Here is a 6,215-nt window from a genome sequence, read left to right as displayed (position 1 = left end):
ACTTAGACCAAGCTTGTTAGAAATTACTTCTAGGTTAGTTTTCTTTCCCATTTCAACTAAGATATTTGAACTAGAAGAGTAAAAATACTTGGTAATATTTTGTGTTTTTGCAGTGTAGACATGACTACACTGCAAACCACTGCAGACTGTAGTAACGTTTTGAGTCGATGTTGGTTTTGTTTTGTTTAGTTTTTTGTAAATTCCTGTTGGAATATATTTCTTGGAATAAAAGGAACAGAAATTATAAGATTTTTTCTTCTTTCTGCTGCTTTTCATTTTATTGATTTGTATATTTTCTCCATTGTATGTAATTGTTTTGTTTTTAATGAAAATGAATTAAAAAAACTGGCGAGTTACATGTTTATGTCACACTAGTCAGCTTCTGTGCTGTAAAAAATCATTTCTAATTTATGGTAAAATATCTGCAGCTGTGGTTGCCACAATTTTACAGTATTTATACAGTAAAATTCTGGCAATTTTACCACAAATTAGAGATTATTTTTTACAGTGTGCATAGTTTCTGTGTTGTTTTTGGAGAAGTACAGTTCTCTGGAATATCGCTATTTTTATTTTATTTTGCTGTTTTTGTTTTTAACACAGTCAAAAACCACTAAGTAATCTGAGAGGAATTTTAAGGTCTTGTTCTGATGGCATGACATGATGGCGTATTACAAGAAAAAATAAAAGTGAAATAATATTATGAGAATAAAATCATAATATGACTAGAATAAATTTGCCCAGGAATAAAGTCAAAGCTATTCAAGAATAAAGTCAAAATAACATGAGAATAAGTTAATATTAATTTGAGAATAAAGTCGAAATATAACATTATTCTGGTAATATTATGTTTTCTTATTAATTCCACTTTATTCTTGTGGGACTTTAGTCTTTTAGGACTACATTCCCATAATTTTCACACTATTCTCTTCGTTTTATTTCGTTATTTTTAGTTTTAGTATGGTCCTAATACTCCGTCGTAAATTGTAAATATAATTAAAATCCGACAGATTAATAAAATAAAACTTCAGCTCAGAAAGCCCAGTGATATATTAATCTCACCACCAGAGGGCGCCTTGTCCCCGCCGGAGGACACTCGGGGTTTTCCTCCTCCGCCAAGGTGAGCATCTCCTGTTGCGTCCAGTCGCCAAAACCCGACAGGAGAGTCAGAGGTTTGGGTTCGGGTTTGATTCGGGATCCAAACGCGTCGCAGGCCGCTGGGCTGGTTCTGCAGAAACAACCGGAACTTTGGTCCAAATGCTGCAGCTGTAAAGGACTGACGGGCAGAACCGCAGCGGACAACAAGTGAGTCTGTTTCCCTTCAGTTCAGTTCAGGATCTGAGAAAACGAGCAAGTTTTTGGTTTGTGACAGGCTGGGGATAATTTAACCCGTTAACAAACAACCAACCTTAAATGACCCCTCAGTAACATCCTAACATGCAGCCTGAACTGAAAATATGGTTCTCTTATCTTTGTTCATCCAGACTGTTTGGTAAATATAACAAAACCATGAACACGTCTGAGTTATTTACAGATTGTTTAAGTAATGTTGTGTTCATTAACATTTTTAAAGCACAAAATCAAAAATTCAAGCATGAAAAGTAAATTAGATGTGAACATAAATCAGTCAAAATGTTCAGTTTAGTCACTTCTGCTGCTTTACATTCAACTTTGTTTTCCTTTGTGTTTTATTACTTTACATAATTTTAACATTATAAATGTTTATTTGTTCACTAATATGTTCTGTCCCTGTTTTATATGAAGACACTTTAATCCAAAATATTTACAAGAGATTAATATCTAAACTAATCTATTACCTGATTACTGAATTAGTTATATTTGCTAACGATTTAGTGAAAGAGTTAATTTGTTACATCTAATCAAATTAAATTTACCAATGTACATATATTATCTTTAAACAAACATAAATAAATTTAAGTTGGAAAAACTTAATTAGATTTTTTTTAAAGTTTTAGTTCCGTTCTGTTTTTAATCTTAACTAAAGAATCAAAACTGTTGACATTACGTTCACATGCAGCATCATTTCACAATCTCAGCATTTATTATTTCATCTTAAAGAGATTCAGTGAAATCAATAAAACACCAACCATGGTGATGCGAAGTCCTCTTTTCCAATTGGATGGTTTTACTCTGTGTGCGGGACAGGGGGCGCCAAATCCCCACTGTCTGGACATCCAAATATGGAACCTGCATATGTTTGATGCTGCATGATGAAAGGGCGCTCAGCCATTTTCACTCAGATTATATATATACATAAATATGTAAAACTGCAATAAAGGTTAAAGGCAAAATTCATTTTGACATGTTTGTAGTTCCATTTGCATCTCAACTGTTTCTAAAAAAACAGCCCAGGTGCTAAAACATATTCAAAAACCTTTGGAGTTTAACATTACAAATCAGATGCTGCGCTGTTACCTAGCAACCGCAGCTGAGTTCCAGCATGTTTGGTCAGCTGGTTTTACTGCTGTACAATGGCTGCTGGAAAAGACTAAATGTTTTGTTGTTGACTTACCTTCCAGAAACCACTTGCTGCATTCTTTCTGTTTGTACAGGAGGCTCCACTTCTGCTTTTCAAAGATGTACGGTTGCATAATTGCGCATCAGTTTGCTGACGTTTTCACATGCGAGTTGGGAGGCGTGGCCAGCAGCAGATTATTTGGATTTAAAGTGACAGGACTTCACAGAACTGAAATCTAATCATCTAATTTAGTATATTAAAAATGAAGATGTTTTGACATGAACTGTTCAAGGAAGCAGACCTTTAAAGTCGACTTTATTGACCAATTCTTTGCTAAAAGTGTTGAATATTGAACTAGCTTATGAAGTAAAATACTAATTTTACTTATGTTAGCTTTTATTGTTGCAACAACAGTTTCAGTGGAGTCTGATTGGCTAAAGGCAGCCCACATAACCCTTTATGTTTCAGATATTTCTAAATGTTCTTTAATAAGTTTGGGGCGGGATGAGGGGAGCTGAGGAAGCGGCAGAGGGGCGTAAAGCGGCTCTCACTTCAGGAATGTTCGCCAGAGCCAAGAGGAGCTGGAATAACGAAGCCCAGGTTGGAAATCTCCACCTGGAATAACACGCAGGAAGCAAAGGTTGATTTTCCTTCCACGTTTCTTTATAAAAAAATATTTGAAGGCAGTGAGAAAGGAGCAAACAAACAGTTCCTGGGCGAGTTGTGTCGTTATCTTTCGGAGCGGAGCGCCAGAACCAAAGCAGTAAGTTGGTATTGAAACAGCTGTGAGCTCTCCGGTGCGCCTTTACGCACTCCGCCCCTCCCTCCGGCGCATACCGCCGCACAAACCTGACAAACCACACGCTGTTCAAGCGGCCGAGGGGGCGCATGTATGTATAAAAAGCCATATGAATGTAGCTAATGAGTTAATGTGATGCCGTCATGGCCGAGGGGCGCACAGCTCCGTTTCTCTCTGCCAAAAAACGAGCCTGCGCAAACACGCAGCCGACCGTTCCGAGGCTTCACGTAACTCAATCCGTTTCGTTTTGTTGCCGTTTTCTGCTTTTACATAATGAAACAGCGGAGTGATACGAGATTAATCCGCATCTCTGTATCTTGTTTCCAACTTAAATACTTCAGTGTTGTTCCAAATAAATAAATATTTATTTTTAAATTCTATATTTGTGAAAGGAAACCTGAACAAACATTCCAGGTTTGGGAATATTGAAAGCCCCCTCCTCCCTCTCCTCCTCTCTCTCTCTCTCTCTCTCTGACAATCTGGGTTTGATTCTAACGGGGAGTAGCCAACCCGGCTCCTTTCTTACATATGGACGTGCCGGCAGCCCTCAGTCGGCCAGCGCTCCGGACGCGGATGGATCCTGGATCCACGGCTCCGCTCATGTAGCTCCATCTGAAAGCGGACAGACTTTTGGACCGTTTCTACCGGGAGAATTAACCTCAGACGTGATTTGTGAGGACGCTTCTTTTTTCTTTTAATCAAAAAGGAAAAGTGCGCGGCCGGTTTGGCGCTGAGGTGAGTTCATTTGCGTCTTATTAAGCATATTATTGTTTCAGATTTTTCATTTTACGCAACACTTGTTTCGTTAAACAGGAGGAAAGTGAGTCTCTTTGACCTTTAGGTGATTAGAAACGGAGCGTCTGAATCACCGGTCCGGCTGCACACAGGTGCATCTCACTGCACTGCAAAACCATCAAAAAGTTCATTTATTCGAGTAAATTCAGCTCAAAAACACAAACTCATAACTTTTATGTTTTTATTATATCTGCAGTTATATATCTCAGAAGTTTATTTCTTTTAAATTTAATGATCATGGCGTACAGCTGATGAAAACTCAGCATTTAGTAAATCAGAAAGTGAAAATAATGTATAAAATAAATAAAAATGTGTTTTGTTCTCTGTCTGGGCTCCTTCTGCTGCGTCAGTGAGGGAGCTGAGGTTTTACCTCTGGGACTTTTATTCTCTAATAAAACAAAGTTTAAATTATTCCAAAACAAACAAATAAAAACATTGTCTCTGACGTAGTAAAGGCTTATTTCTGCCACATTCTCTAAAATGGGTTTGCTTCACCATCTTCTGAACTATGCTGTTGCTTGTATGCAGTTTTTCCTTCCACTAAACTTTCCATGAATAAGACTGGATCCAGCTGTCAGTCACTGCCAGTTGGTCACAAACATAACATTTCTATTTAAAAACTACACTGGAAAAATCTTACCAAGTATTTCTGGTCCAGTTTCTACACTGTAAAAAATGTCTCTAAATTACGATTAAATTCTGGCAACCACTGTATTTACTGTAAATTACAGATTTTTTTTTCTTATATATTTGAGTGTAAAAAATATTAGCACTCAAAACCCAACTTTTCACCAACACACAGCAGCTTATTTTAATATTTTCTTAATACTAATTTTAAAAGTCCCAGTTATAATGGCAGATTATTTTTACTTGTAAGACATTTTTATAATGTTTTAAAGTGAACTAATCAACTTTTTTTATCAATATAAATGATTTAGTCAAAGCGAGCTCCTAAATGAAAAATTACTTTATTTGCAGTAGAAATTAGATTAAAAATACTCAGCAATATTTTGTGTTTTTGCAGTGCAGATGTAAGGTTTTCATTGGTTGAAACACTTTAAATCCTTATTTTTGCTTTTTAAAGGAGTTAAAATCTGAACGTCTGATTCTGATTCATTGTTCCACTTTGTAGATATTCTACACTGCAAAAACACAAAAACTAATTTATAAGTAACTTTTCAACAAGATATAAGAGCCTGTTATAAATGTATAAATATTGACAAAAAAGAACTAATTTCACTTCCAGATTATTTCACTTGTAACATGGGAAGAAAGTCCTATAGGTGAAATAATCTGCCAGTAGAACTAGAACTGGGTTGCTAGGCGACGGGCTGAGCTTGGCTGGGGTTGCTAGGTAACGGCGGCTGTGGAACTAGAACTTTTTCAAAAATATTTAGAAATCATTTAAAACAAACTCCTGATTGTGGCTTGAAAGCTACTTGTAAGTTAGTTTTGTCTTATTTCAAATGTTCAAATATATTTGCACCAGAAACCAAAACAAAAATACTTTGTAAGATTTTGTGTATTTTTTGCAGTGTAGGGACTGAAATTGCTTTTGGAAACAGCTAACGCTCCATTCTTACACCACCACACGGCAAACCCAAAAACGTTCCTACACCAACTTTTTCTGCAGTATTAATGAATTATTCAATTAAAACAAGCTGCTACATGCTGCTGAAATGTTACTTATAAGTTAGTTTTTAAATATTCCAAGTGTACAAAGATATTTGGTAATGTTTTGTGTTTTTGTAGTGCGGTCACCCTGACATGAAACCAGAAGCAAATATTCATCTGGAAAATGATACTACGAAAACACTGTAGAGTTCAGTAGTTTTGATATGTAGGAGCTTAAACACTAAATTACAAATGATCATTTCAGCAGATCATAAACTGGATCAAGATTGTTGCTTTATGAAACTTAATTTTGAGTGTCGTCATGGCAACACTCCTAAATGAAACCCCTAAACTTGTTTCTAACGTGGAGAACGTCTTTCCTGCATTCAACATATAAAATACTGCGTCTACAAAACATGAAAATGAAATAAGAAAGCGATGCGATTCGATGCGGTGCGATGTGATGTGTGGTTCGATGCTGTGCGGTGCGATGCGGTGCGATGTGGTGCGATGCGGTGCGATGTGGTGCGA

General features: G+C 36.5%; 1 protein-coding gene across 1 annotated transcript in view; it reads left to right on the top strand.

The window, feature by feature from the left end:
- Positions 1–3,743: 3,743 nt before the first annotated feature.
- ntn2 (netrin 2) overlaps positions 3,744–6,215 on the top strand; it is a 59,111-nt gene continuing 56,639 nt past the window's right edge. The window contains exon 1 of the mRNA XM_007571449.2: positions 3,744–4,010. The gene's annotated coding sequence lies outside the window, so the exon portion shown is untranslated. The remainder of the gene's footprint in view (positions 4,011–6,215) is intronic.

Source organism: Poecilia formosa, unplaced genomic scaffold (assembly GCF_000485575.1).
Source record: "Poecilia formosa unplaced genomic scaffold, Poecilia_formosa-5.1.2 Scaffold281, whole genome shotgun sequence".
Taxonomy (NCBI): Eukaryota; Metazoa; Chordata; class Actinopteri; order Cyprinodontiformes; family Poeciliidae; genus Poecilia; species Poecilia formosa.
This window is presented reverse-complemented; position numbering and strand designations above follow the sequence as displayed.